The 14,654-nt window shown below is 53.4% G+C and overlaps 1 long non-coding RNA gene across 1 annotated transcript; it reads left to right on the top strand.

Moving 5' to 3' along the window:
• Window positions 1–7,291: 7,291 nt before the first annotated feature.
• On the top strand, window positions 7,292–13,192 carry LOC132438688 (uncharacterized). Its single transcript, XR_009522213.1, has 3 exons — window positions 7,292–7,511; window positions 8,420–8,510; window positions 8,874–13,192. It is a non-coding gene; the product is annotated as an uncharacterized lncRNA (long non-coding RNA).
• Window positions 13,193–14,654: the final 1,462 nt, after the last annotated feature.

The following is a 14,654-nucleotide window of genomic DNA, read 5'->3' as shown; positions in this document are numbered from 1 at the left end:
TCGTCACCTGTTTGAAGCTACAGAGTTTTCCCCAGAGCTGTTGGGTTTCACTTCACAGTCCCCAGGTTTCATTCCTTTTTGCTTTGCAGCTGGTGGTCTCTCTGTCTCTGCCTCTGTCTCTCCCTCTCTCTGGGCAGGTATTGCGCTGGGGGCTCAGTTAGGAGGGGCTCTGGCAGTTTCTCTGGAGGTCAAGGTGTCGGGGCAGGCAGCAGCTTCCTTTAAAATGAAAATCAGAATATTTCCCAGCCAAGCAGGGCACCTTGCATCCTCGTGAGAAGGACCAAATGCCTCAGAAAACCGTAGGCTGCTCCTGGCCCCAAGAAAACAAGCCCTGTTCTATGAATTCACGGAGGCTGACCTACCCCTTCACCCCCTCACCCCACATCCCACAGTTCCCTCCCAGATGCACGCTGAAGGGAAAAGCAAACGAAGGTTCACAGCAGCATGAATCACAGTCCCCCAAACTGGAAACCACCCAAATGTCCATCAACGGTGAAATGGATAAACTGAATCAATGATAACCAATAATCATCATAACGAATAAATAAATGGATAAATGAATGCCATCCAGTGGAACAGCCTGCGGCGACGAGATAAACAATCTATAACTATATACACAGAACATCACATTGAACAAAAGCAGCTGGACACGGCGCACATGCTGGGTGATTCCATGCGTGTGAGGCTCTGCTGTCCACCCCCAGCAGCTGCCTCACAGGGTACAGGCTGGAGGGAGCGTGGGGCTCTGGGGCTGGTGTTATAGTGGTTCTTGATCTGGGCCTTTTCCATCTGTAAAAACATGGCAAGCTGTACACTTATGCCCGTGCACATTTTATTTATTTTTTTGGTCGCGCCGCACGGCTTGTGGGATCTCAGTTCCCTGACCAGGGATTGAACCCAGGTCCTCGGCAGTGAAAGCCGAGAATCCTAACCACTAGGCCACCAGGGAATTCCCACACACGCACGTTTCTATGTATCTGTTACATTTAAATGAGTCAAGAGCAAAAGGCAGCTGTCCCCCTTCCTGACTGTCCTCTTGGACTTGACGAGCCATGAGGAGGCGTGGGGAGTGGAGAGGGTGCCCCTAGGCCCCTGAACACTCCCCTTTGAGGGGAGAGCCCTCCAAGCTGCCCCACCTCCCCGAACTGTCCCACCCCAGAGTAGCTAAGCAAGGCCGGCCACATGGACTGGGACGCCCTTCTTGCTCCTGGGACTCCAGTCTAGCCGGAGCCCAGTGTAGGCCAGTAGATGCTGGGGGGCGGGGGCAAGCCCGCCTCTCCAGGGAGGAGGGCCTGAGCCCTTTGAAGCAGAGCTGAGACAGGGCCGCTGTCACCTGCCTACGGGGCTGTTGGGCTCCAAGGCCAATGGCACTCTTCAGCCGGGTCAGCGCAGCCGCCTGTGGCCACCCGCGTTCCTCACAGCCTCTCCAGAGGCCAGAGGCTCAGGGGCAGCTTTCCTTGATACAGGCAGCACGTGTGCCTTGAGAACCTCTCGTCGGCCAGACACTGTGCTGGGTGCCGGCAATCCACCCCTGTCTGCACAGCACCAGCTCATGAAGAGCAAACAAGAGAGTAAACAGGACGATCAATTCAACAGGACAGCGGGCAGCAGACTGTCTCCTAACATCTGTGAGCCCCAGACAAGAGCTCACATGGAGGTCACTGGCCTAGAGCCCACCCTGCTTCTCTCCCTACACTGTGCTCTTCCTGCTGCTGAAGGGCCCGCATAGGTGTGAGCAGCCCCAGTGCACACCCCCCTTCCGCCCTACCTCTGCACAGGTGCACACACCTGTGAGAGACGAGGGAAGCGGGGCGAACAGCATCGCAGGAAGAGGGAAACAGCATCAAAGGAGGAGGGAAACAGCATCAAAGGAGGAGGGAACAGCATCACAGGAGGAGGGAACAGCGTCACAGGAGGAGGGAACAGCCGCGCCAAAGCCCTGATGGATGGAGTTCACAAAAAGAGGGCCAGCATGGCTGGAGCAGAGGGACTGGGCAGGGCAGACCACACATTTCTTAGAGAGACAAGTGTTTTACTCTCAGGGCTGTGGGGACCCAGTGGAGGGGTTTTTCTTTCTTTTGTGTCGTATCTGTGTAACTGACACACAGTAAATTGCACCAATTTTAAGTGTAGGGGTCGATAAATTTTACATATGCATACACCCGGAAACTACCACCAGTGCAGGACAGAGAACATGCTAGAGCCCTACAGGTCTCCCTCATGCCCCTCCCCTTTATATCACCAAAGATTTGCTCTGCCTGGTTTTGACCTTCATGTGAACGGAACCGTATGGCCACGTACTCATTGATGTCTGGTTTCTCCCACTCAACGTTCCACCTGGGAGATTCACCTGTTTCGCCACATGTAGAAGCAGGTCATACTTTTTCACTGCTGTGTAGTATTTGTGCTTTTGTGTAAATTTACCATAAAATGTTTATCTCTTCTCCTATGGTTGGACACTTGGGCTATTATGAAGGAAGCGGCTGTGAATGTTCTTGGCTAAGTGTTCAGGGGTCGTGGGTGCCCCTCTCTGTTGGGTGGAGATTCAGGCGTGGAACTGCTGGGTCTAAATTCTGCCAACGGGTTTTCCAAAGTGATCTGAGAGTTTGATGAGGGCCTGGCATGACTTGATCTCTGTGGATGAAAGACCAAGTCTGCCGCTTTGTGGAAGAGAGCTGTGAGGGTCTGAGTGGAGGCGAGGAGACCAGTTGAGTAGGTGATGGAGGGGTCCAGGTGAGCAGGCACAGAGCCGCAGGTAAGGCTGGTAGCAGCGGGAATGAAGCAACGTCATCCCACTTCAATGAGAAGGACGCAGTGAGCCGACTCGCCTAAGCCCCGCGATGGAGCACAGAACCATCCCTGCCGCCCGGGGTTCACTTAGCCCAGCAGTCTACCTCCGGGGCCTCTCCTGGGCTCAGGGCCCCATCCCCTCTCCAAAGCCCGTTGAACTGTGGTTCTGCAGCCCCGAGGGCTAACAAAGCTGGCACAGGAAGCCTCAGAGAGAAAACAGGCCTGCTGGGGACAAGCAAACAACTGTCCTCCCTCCCAGCCGGGAAGTCACTTGAAATCTAGTTGTTTTGCACATTTGTTTACGGCCCCTGCTCAGCTCCCCAAACACCCCATCTCCTGGGCTGCTCCCTAGGTTTTCTCTGGGGTTGGGACCCCAGTAGCAAACGCCCAGCAGTTTCTCAAGCCTTGTTCACGCTCCACCCCAAGCTGTCCGCTGCAGTGGGGGACAGGGGGCACAGGCGTCCCCAAGCTCACCCACCTGGCACCTTTGGGCAGAGTTGGTGGTCGCCGCATCCATGCCTCCCAGCATGCAGTGTGGAGCGTGGCAAGCCTCCTCCACCCCTAAAAAACATATCTGGAAACCCAGCCACATATGTGTTTCCTGTAGGGACCAGTCAAAATTGGCCAACCACCTAGTCAGCAGTCTAACTGGAAATGAGCCACCTTTATGACTTCACTAGGTGGGGGTGAGGGCTGCCTACGTGTGGTTGGGTCCCCTGGGAGTGTCAACACAGCATATCACCAGGACTATTTGCGGCAGGAACATAAATCCAATCCCAACTGGGTTGAACAGCAACACAACAAATTCACTGGATTACGCACCTGAGAGTTCTTGGGGTTTGGCTTCAGGAATAGCAGGCTCCAGGTGCTCAAAAATATCTTAGGCTCAGAATCCTCAACACAGCACTCCAGATGAAACTACTCATCATCCTTTTCCAATACACCACCGCACCCCAGAACCTGCCCGCTTCCCCAGTACTGCTCAGCAGAAGCGTGTTGACATGGACTAGGTATCTCCCATGGGCTACCCCTGCACTGGGCACATTTGAACAATCAGGTTTTAATGAAGGCCATCTGCTGCTGTTCCCCTTCCCTCTGCCTAAGCTCTGAGGCGTGTTGAGAGCAATCTGTTTCCAGAGTGCATCCACAGACATTTAAGATGGAAGGTCCATGTTCTTGAGGCCATCCCAAGACAGAGACCCTACAGCAGTGGCCCAAATTCGCCACCCCAAAATGTGTCTCTCTGGTATATTATTTTTAGCTGGTTATTTTCTAAGAAACAGCAGGCATGGGAAAAACTGAAAACCAAGTAGGAGTTACCCTTTTGTAAGAAACAAAAATCTCCATTTGTAAGGGTATCTCCCTAACTGTACCAGGCGTAGGAGGATGACCAAACGTCTAGAAACTCTCATCAATGGAGGAGACACCGACTTAAATCCACATAACGCCCATACCCCTGTTCACTGTGCCTCTCCTGGGAACCTCTCCGAACTGACTCGCCCCACCTTCAACATCCTCTTTTGCCTTTAGCTGAAGATGGTATTTAAGGGGAGCGCTTTGGCCATTTTGGTGAGTTGCTCAGTTTTCCCAAGTCTCTCCCATGTATACACATCATTAAACTTTTTTTTTTTTTTTTTTTTTTGGCAGTACGCGGGCCTCTCACTGTTGTGGCCTCTCCCGCTGTGGAGCACAGGCTCCGGACGCGCAGGCTCAGCGGCCATGGCTCATGGGCCCAGCCGCTCCGCGGCATGTGGGATCTTCCCGGACCGGGGCACGAACCCACGTCCCCTGCATCGGCAGGCGGACTCTCAACCACTGAGCCACCAGGGAAGCCCCGTCATTAAACTTTTGCTTGATTTTTCTCCTGTTAATTTGTCTCACGTTAATTTGATTCGTAGTCCAGCCAGAACGACCTAGAAGGGTAGAGGAAAAGTCCCAGTCGGTAGCATTTGCCAACTTCCATGTTGTAAATACTCCCACTGTAGCCGATTTCAAGCTTCCAGCCTGACGTTGCTGAAAACAGAGCTGGGAAAAGATGCACACGATCCGCCCTCCAGAGCTGACGAGAGCGGCTCCAGCACCCCAGTCTTGGAGTACATCATGCTTCCCATGCGATTCTAGAAACACATCAGATTTTTCTCTGAGGCTAAGATTCACCAACAGTCACTCAAGAACACTTGCTTACAACCCAGGACAGACACCTAAGTTCTCTTCTGCAACTTAGAGCTACTTCCAAAACGGCAGCTAATGTTACTTTAGGTTCTAGAATGAAACACGCAGGGAGAGGCCTTAGCTGACCGTCTGTCTGCAGAGCCTCCTCTGGCACTGGGTCCTTCAGTCACTGGGCTCTGCTCTCATCTGGGATGGTCACATTTAATTCCCTAGTTCACTGACAAAAGTAATACCTTTGTAAATTTTCCCACAAAATGTCACTACGGAAAATGCGCAAAAATCGTACATCAGCATCGTGACCCAACTTGAATGGTGATGAATTTGTGACCGATCTTGTTGCATCTCCCCCGACCCATTCTCCACCTCCTGCGTTACTTTGAAACAAATCCCAAACAACCTATCATTTTACCTAAAAGAGTTCAGTCAAAAGCAATACCATTTTAACCTGGAAAACTCATTTAAAAGGGGGTGTAAGTAACTGAGAGGTCTAAATTGTCAGCCTTCACTTAGTGGAATTTTTAACTAGGTCAAAGGTGAAGAATGATGCAGGGATGGTGGCGCCCAGAGCATCATTTCCCCAGCGGGGAGGTGGGGGAGGGGAGGCCTCGGAGGGGGCTGCTATTGGTGGGCTGTGAACCTCCACCTGTACACAGCCAGTCCCCCTCATGCCCGCACCGCTCTCAAGGCCATTCTTGTTACTACCCTGCCTCAGATTCTCGCGCAAGAGGGTATTTGAGTTCAATTCAAAGAATGCTCCAATTTTGTTCCATTCCCCTAAGTTTCAAGTATATAGATCTGGATGAGATGGCTTCATTAGGATTTTTTATCTGTGGGTGGAGCCAGGCGGAAGCACCGGCTACTGCTCTGAGCTCTCTGGCTCTGCAGACCCCTCGTGCTGTTGGGAGGCCTCCCCTCCCGGACACCTGGGAGGCAGCCCCTTGGAGGGAGGGCAGCCGGGTCTCGCCCTCCCCCCAGCGATCTGGAGTCCGCACGCTGCTTGTTCTGATTGGCTCTTGTTGCATTTAGAAAATGTGGGGGTCATTTGCAGACACTAATCAATTAGGAGGTTTTGCGTAAAAATCCCTTGGGGACCACCCAGCAGCTTCTCTACCCAGCCTCCAGCAGTGAAGGTGGGGCCTCACTTCCTCCCAAGGAGTCTTCAACCAGTGACAGGATGTTGGAATAAAGCCCCAGCATCCTTGCCCTGGGGTGGGCAACTCTGAAGTATGGTCCAGGCAGGTTCCCTGGGCCCCAGCACTGCCTATTTACACTCTGCCCACCTCCTTCCCATCCCTACTCCTTCCCACTCCCCTATTTGTGCTTCCAGGAATCTCCTCCAAATCCCCAAATCCTCTGCTGGCAGGCAGTACCGTCTGCATCTGGGAGATTTCATCCCCACCCTCAGCCCAGTCTTCCCAGTGACGGCTTCTGGGCCCGGCTGGGCAGATTCCTGCGGAGGCGGCTGTGACCCATCCTTGCGCAAGAGCCGCCACACAGACCTCCAAAAGGCCTCTGCATGTGGGAAAATATTGGGCCAACAGCCTGTCATTTCAGAGAAGCTCGAGTACAGCCTTCCCCAGCTCTGCAAGTCCAGCCTCTCTGTACGCTCGCTTTAAAGGCCCTGCAAGCAGCTGTTTACTCTCCAGCCTGGGCAGCACTGAAGGGCTCACTCTAAATATATCCGACAAACTCACAACCCTCCGCGGCCCAGATGTGTGTTTGTCAGTCACCCCTGAGCCTGTGGTCAAGTGGCGCCTAGAATGCCGCCGGGCAGAGGCTGCGGTTCAAAGCTCTGCACCCTCCTCTGTGCCCACCCTCCCTGGGAGGAATTTCTCGGGGAAGAAAAATGGCAGGATGTTGAGATTCATTGTGAGGCTGGCTCCAAGGGCTTTGTAGAGTTTAACAAGAGGCCTGGCACTTAAAATATGCACCAATAGGGCTTCCCTGGTGGCGCAGTGGTTGAGAGTCCGCCTGCCGATGCAGCGGACACGGGTTCATGCCCCGGTCCGGGAAGATCCCACATGCCGCGGAGCGGCTGGGCCCATGAGCCATGGCCGCTGAGCCTGCGCGTCTGGAGCCTGTGCTCCGCAACGGGAGAGGCCACAACAGTGAGAGGCCCGCGTACCGCAAAAAAAAAAAAAAAAAAAAAAAAAAAGAAATATGCACCAATAAATATTTGTTAAATAAATTCTGAAGCCATATGGGTGGCTTTCTCTCTCTCTCCCTCCCTCAGCCCGAAGTCCACACATGATGTCATTGCTTGTAACAGGTAACAACTAAAACCGACCTTTGCATCCAGGGAGTGGGAGGATTAATTCCTATGCTCTCTCCACCTAATGGAATATTCGATGCCTTGTCATGGGGAGAATGTCAAGCTCTGAGCTGGAAGTACCTCCACGATGCCGAACTGTTAAGTAGAAGCGGAGCAGGCCGAAGACTGCTTGTGAGAAACGGGAAAAAATGCTCTTCCCTGCGTGAAACACCTCTGGAAAGATAAACACTGAAATCAGCGGGTGCTGGTGGGGAGAAGTGGAATACAGCGGGTCGAGGTGAGAAAGAAACTCCACTTTGTATATTTTATAATGTATATATTGTAAAACATACACACACACACCATATATATTAATGCAACAGCACTAAAAACAAAAAGAAGGCTGTTTTCTAGTCTGAATACACTAAGCACGGCGTGTGTCCCAAGATGGGTTTCAGGATCCCGGATCTGCCCGCCCAGCACTGGCTCAGAGCAAACAGTCCCCAGTCTGTCTTGATACGGCCAGTGTGGCCCATGTGTGGCCCCCTCGGAATCAGACCTGCCACCTTCGCCTCCTCCAGGCAGAAACAACAACCAGAAGAAAGGGTTCTAACAAGGACAAGGCAGACGCTGCTTTATTCATTCTGGCCAGATTTGCTGAGCACCTGCCGGGTGCCAGGCAGTGTCCCAGGCTCTGGAGACACAGCAGAACAAGACATAAAAACCCCTGCCCTCCCAGGGCTGGCACTCTAGCCAGGAAGGAGGGGGGACAGATGACAGAGAAGTTAAGTAGTGACAGAGGCAGTGTGGTAACTAGTGGCGAGGGCTAAGTGGGGGGAACATCAGGAAAGTGGATCAGAAGTGGGGGGTTGCTATTTTAGGGGGGTGGGGGAGTCCCCACTGAGAGGCCAAGGCCTGAGAAGGTGGGGGCTGGACTCTGAGACACGGGCTGGGGGAAGCCAGTGGGACCAGCGGGTGCAAAGACCCCACAGAGCTCCACAGGGGACCAAGCCCCTCCCCCATTTGGGTAAGGGTCTGTGTGCCCTGGAGCTCCTGGAACACCCGGGAGACCTGTACGGGGGGTGGGGGGGAGAAGGAGAGGGAGAGGGAGAGGTGGGGCCCAATTTGGAGAAAACAGGCCCCAGTGCCCAAAACAAAAATAAATATTCCAAGGATACTTCGTCCTAAATCTTCCTTCCTACACAGACTTTCCCAGCCTGGATTCTTCAGACCACTTGTCCTGCAAAACGATCCCCTGAGAGTAAGAGGGCCTAGGGGTCCCTTGGAGATTCACAGGGTAAGAAAACCTGTCTCGCTTTGTCCAACTGGGGGAGCATCTGGGCTCACCAGACAGGCAAGCACTCTGGTATCGGGGCGACCACCCATCTGTGGGAGCACATGCAGCGTAAGGGAGTCCCACCTCCTGCTGCCCCAAAACCTTCTCTTTCGGGATGGGGAAGAGGGGTGGAGGGAGGCGGAAGAGGACTTCCTGAAAGTGCAGCCTGGAGGCCCTGCTGGTGGGGCGGCGCCCATGTTGCTGCACGTGAGCACCCGTGCATGCGTGGGGACAGTCAGGCAGCACTGTTCACGGTGGCCCCAGACTGGAACCAGCCCAGCCCCCCATCAGCAGGATGCATGGAAGATGCACGTGTGTTCACAGGATGGAACACGACACAGCAAGAAAAACAATCAACTACACGACACACAGCAACAGAGACGAACATCAGACGTCTCACTGAGCAAAGGAAGCACGTCCTGTACGATTCCATTTATGTGAAGGTCAAGGATGGCGACAGACAGGTCAGAGTGTGGCTAATGCGGGGGTGACTGACTTGAAGGGGGAGTGAGGGATGCTGCTGGGAGCCAGGACTGCCCCGCCTCTCGATCTGGGCCGTACAGCCGGGCACACCTGGAATGTCTGTCCACTTACAATTCCTGCATTTCACCCTCTATGAGTTATATGCCGATAAAGAAGTAAACAAAGTGAAAAGTAAAAACATAAAAATAAGGGCTGGAAAAGGGGGAAGAGGTAGCCTAGAGCTATCCACTTTTCTAGTCCTATTAGGGATTCCCTGGGTGCAAAACTCCAGACACAGCCAAGAAAGAACCTCTACATGCGCCACTTGCTAGAGCAGAAGGACCAGCTCCTGTCTGAAAGCCAGGTGCCAGAGTGGTGCCTGGAAGATAGTAGCTGCTCAATAAATATACAGCAGCTAAAGGAATAGATTCCAGGCCCGTTCTAGGAGCTGGCCTCACAGTGAGCACATGGACACTGCTCTTTGGGAGGAGATCACAACAAGATGATTTTAGACACTAAGTGCATTGAAGAAAATGAGAGGGGCTGTGTGTCGGCGGGGACGGGTCAGGAAGCCCCTCTGCACTGAGACCTGAAGGATGAAAACATGCCAGCTTTGGGCAGGTGAGGAGCTGTGTCCCTGACAGAGGGGATGGCCAACACACACACACACACACACACAGAACAAGCCTCGCTTATTCCAGGGTAAGGCAAATAAAACAAATAATGAGTGATAGCATGGAATAAACGGTAGAGCATATGGTTAGGAGTCCAGCTTTGCCACTAACTTCCCGTGTGACCCTGATGGTCATTCCTCTCTGGGCCTCCGTCCTTCTTGCTGTGAAATGAGGGACTTGGCTGGAATGGGGAGTGGTGTCTGCTAGCGCCGCTCACACCGCCTGTGACAACAGACCATGCACATCTCCCCCGCCACCCCGGCTCCATGGGCAGTGACGTCACATGGGTGGGATGAAATGGGCCATCGAGGGACCGTGTACACCATGGATGCTGGCAAACTGCTGCAAAACAGGCTTTTTTTTTTGAGAGCTGGTTGTTGAATATTTACCAGCACACCCTGGACTAGATGGGTGCTTCTTACACTTCTGCTAAAGTCTCCTGGTGCAGAGGAGAGCTTGTCATACCCCAGAGGCCTGGGAGCTCAGCATCTTAGGAGAGCTTTCCTTAAAATCTCCTCTTGTCGTTTTTATTTCACAATTTTACATTCTGTGCCTTAATGTAGCTCTGCTTCTTGTTTCCTCACACACTCGAAAGTATAAAATGTTATTTTCCTAACCTCGGGGAGACACTTTTCTCTATTCCTTCCAAACCCCAGGCCCCGGACTTGATCTTGGGCCCTGGGGGGCTGGGGGGCTAGCGAGCCAGCCCTGTCAGCCCACTGGCGAGTGCACGCGCGGCCTGCGACTCAGGACACAGGCTGGCAGGGTCCGCCCTGGACGGTGGCCCGGGTTGGCCGGCAGACGCCCGCACCTCTCGTGAAGGAGCAGCTGCCCTGCTCCTTGCAGGTGGCCCCACAGACGCTGCCAGCACCACGGGCATTTCCCCGCGGACGGAAAGGAACGAGGACTCCCTTTTCCTCCCCTGACCCTCTGCAAGTGTGTGGGCTCAGCTTCTCAGGCTGCGGCTGGGCCAGGAGATCTGGTTTCTGCGTCCCAGACCCGAGGCTGCCGCCGGCTTCCTGGCTGACCTTGGACAGATGGCTGTGTTTTGTCTGTGACTCTTTTTCCATCGTCAGCTGCCCTTACCTCACTGCTGGGGACACTGGGGGCGTATCAGCGGCGGCCTCGAGAAGCAGACAATAGTTCCACGCACAGAGCTGGGCGTGTGAACTGAGGGTCCGTATCACTGAGAGAGGGGCCCAGACCCCCCTCCAGGGATGCAGCCCCTGGGGTGCTAGAATGTTCATCATGGAAAATTCCAGAAAAACTGTTCCAAAGCAATGCCATCCCCCAAAGGGTACCAGAGACCTCCATGGAGGGGGGCAGAGTGCAGTAGGAAGTGGGGGGGACACAGTGAAGGCACCCTGTCCTTCCTCCTTCTCTAAGCTTCTCAGAGCCACCGCCTCCCGCCTGCATTCTCCTCCCCCTACCCCGGACCTCGGGAACCCCTGCCCCCCACTCCGCCTAACTGGTGCCCAGGAGGTCACCTCGTCATTGCAGATCCAAGGGCCACTCCCCAGAACGCAGCTCACCACCCTCATCCCGCCGCTTGGACAATCTTGACCTGTTTCACTTAAACGCTCTACCCCACCGGGGTAGCCAAGGCAGAGCCCGGGACCGGAACTGGGGGCAGGTAGTTCACGTGGGAGGAGGTCCAGGAGGCAGAAGGGAGATTGTGGGGACAAGGAAAGAGCACGTGTTCTCGGACACCTGGGGCTCCACTCCCCCTGCTCCCCTCCGAGCAACGTGCAGGATGTGCCCTGGGGTGACCGCTGCAAAGGACAAAAGCTGGGGCGTGAGCTGTGCCCCCACTGCCACTTCTCCAGGGCAGGAGGACGGAGAGCCGCAGCGTGTGCTTGCGGGGGGAACCCACCTGCGTGCATGGGAAGCGTCCACGCCGCAGCCACGGTCAGTGGTGGATCAAGGGATGACTCGGGGGACACCAGGGTGTCCCCTGGCCTTGGCCTCCCTGGCAGCTCGCCCCCTGTGGCCCTCCTCCTGCCCTGCGACACGCCTCTCCACCTGTTTCCAGGGCCTCTGAGCCCCGCCCCTCACAGGCTCCCCGACCCACCCTGCTCCCGCCCTCTTGACTGTCCGTCCAATGCCCTTGGCTTGTTTCCTTGGCTGCACTAAGCACATTGTGTGAACACTCTTCTGTTTGAGCTTCTTCCTCCCCCAAGAAACTTCTTAAAAGCAGGGACAGGCCTTCCTCTGGTGGCCTGTTACCTAACACAGTGCTGGGCACACAGCAGGAGCAGCTCCAGGCAGCATCGACTGAGGGCACCAGGCAGCGTGTGCAGAAAGCTGGGCAGGTCTGTAGCTCAAGGCTCTCGCTGACACATCTAGCATTTTGACGGGGGCTCAGCTGAGGCCGTCAACCAGAGCGTCCACAGGGATCCCCTCTAGCATGGTGGTCTCGGGGCAGCTGGACTTGCCATACAGAGGCTCAGAGGTCCAGCCAACCAGGAGGAGGCTGCGGGAAGTCACAGAGCATCCCTTCGGTCACACTCCACTGGTAGAAGCAGACACGAGCCCACGCAGATTCAGGGAGAAGGACATAGACCCCGCCCCTTCATGGGAGGAATGTCAGAGTTTGTGGTCATGTTTTTAAACCTCTCCCGTTCTGTGTGGTGGGGAAGCAATACAGGAATAGGGAATTGGGACTAAAATAAAATAAATAAGAAATTCTATGTTGAATGGCGGCTCCATTCAACATGACTAATCCCAGGAACCTATGACCATCACCTTATTTGGCAAAAAAAAATCTTTGCAGAGGAAATTAACTTAAGGCTCTTAACACGAGATCATCCTGGATTAACCGGGTGGGTCCTAAATCCAACGGCAGGTGACCCCATAAGAGTGAGGCAGAGGGAGATTAGACAGAAGAGGACGACACACAGGAAGGGCCACACAAGGACGAGGCAAGGATGGAGTCATGCAGCCACCAGTCAAGGAGCGCAGGGAGCTGCCCAAAGCCGTATGAAGCAGGGGGGCTTCTCCCCAGAGCCTCCAGAGGGAGCGAGGCCCGGCAACACCTTGGTTTTGGGCTTCTAGTCTGAGCATCTGTGAGATGATAAACTTCCGATTTTTAAAAATTATATTTTATTCAAGTATAGTTGATTTACAGTGTTGTGTAAATTTCTGCTGTTCAACAAGGTGACTCAGTTATACATATATATGGTCTCTGTCATATTCTTTTCCATTATGGTTTATCCCAGGATGTTGAATATTGTTCCCTGTGCTCTACAGCAGGACCTTGTTGTTTATCCATCTTATATACAAGAGTTTGCATCTGCTAATCCCAAACTACTAATCCTTCCCTTCCCCACTCCCTCTCCCCGTTTGCAACCACAAGCCTTGTTTTCTCTGGCTGTGAGTCTGTTTTGTAGATAAGTTCATTTGTGTCATTTTTAGATTCCACATGTAAGTGATATCATATGATATTTGTCTTTCTCTGCCTGACTTACTTCACTTAGTATGATAATCTCTAGGCCCATCCATGTTGCTGCAAATAGCATTATTTCATTCTTTTTTATGGCTGCGTAGTATTCCATTGTGTGTATATGTGTGTGTGTGTGTATATATATATATTTATTTATTTATTTATCTCACATCTCCTTCATCCATTCATCTGTTGATGGACAGTTAGGCTGCTTCCATGTCTTGGCTATTGTGAATAGTGCTGCTGAGAACACAGGGGTGCAGGTATCTTCTTGAATCAGAGTTTTGTCTGGATCTATGCCCAGGAGTGGGATTGCTGGGTCATACGGCAACTCTATTTTTAAGCTTCCAACGTTTGAAGTCACTGGTTTGTGGTAGTTTGTCACGGCAGCCCCAGGAGACTAATACAAACTGAAACATAATAATGTAACAGGATTTTTTTAAAGGGACTCTTTCCATCTTCGTTTTGACTGAGGCCCAAAAGCCAAGGCCGACCAAATAGGTGGTTAGATGCCCCGGACCAGATGCACAGATACCAGGCGCACGATCCTCTGTCTCCCAACCACCGCAAGGTCACGAAGGGCTGAATCTCAAGAGGCCAGAGGGGCGGAGAGTCCTCTGAAGAAAGTGGCCAGTGGGGGGGAGGCCTGCCCCCCGGGAATGAGTGGGGATGCAGCCGCCTCGCCTCACGCCTGGGAATCTGAAGGCAGGAGGCTGTGGCCGTTGGCCCACCGTGAGGGTGAGAGAGGCTGGGACCAGAGCCACTTCAGCTCCCGTCGGGACCCGGCCCTTCCCTGGCCTTCACCTCTCCCCTCTGGACTTTCCACGTGGAAGCTCCGGGAACAGCCGGGTGAGTGGTGAGGAGGGTGGGAGCTCAGGTCTGAGAAATAGCGAGAGAGCTGCCCCTACCCGCTCGCCCACTGCTGGCAGTGCCCACCTGAGCTGGGCGGGACCGCCACACGCAGAGCTTGGGTGATTACACTGCACTGGGCATATCAGCTGTTAAAATGAGTCAATTCTTCCATCTGAAAAGGGGCCAGAGGACATTTTGTCACCTAAGACTGAGCAGATGAGCAGACACCAGCTAGAGGTGTCTTCCTGGGGCCCCACAGGGCACATGGGAATGGTCCCGGGGCCAAGAACAAGGCGTGGGGACCACGACGGCTCCAGTTACGGGGACGGGAATATTGACAGCTCCTGGGCACGTCACACCACACCTGGCTGGCATGTTCCCTGGCTGGGGTACTAGCATCTACCTGTGTGTTCTCTCTTTTTTAAATTTTTTTTTTAATTGAGGCAAAATTCACATAACACAAAATTAACCATTTTAAAGCAAACAATTCAGGAGCATTTAGTATTTTCACAATGTTGTGTAACCACCACCTCTGATTCCAAAACATTTTCATCACCCCAAATAGAAACCCCGTACCCATTAAGCATTTGTCCCCTATTCACCCTGCCCCCAGCCCCTGGATGTTTCATATAAACGGAATCATACGCTGAGTGACCTTCTGTGTATGGGATCCAG

This window comes from Delphinus delphis, chromosome 15 (genome assembly GCF_949987515.2).
Source record: "Delphinus delphis chromosome 15, mDelDel1.2, whole genome shotgun sequence".
NCBI lineage: Eukaryota > Metazoa > Chordata > Mammalia > Artiodactyla > Delphinidae > Delphinus > Delphinus delphis.
Note: the sequence above shows the minus strand (reverse complement) of the source record. Positions and strands in the feature narration are given on the sequence as shown.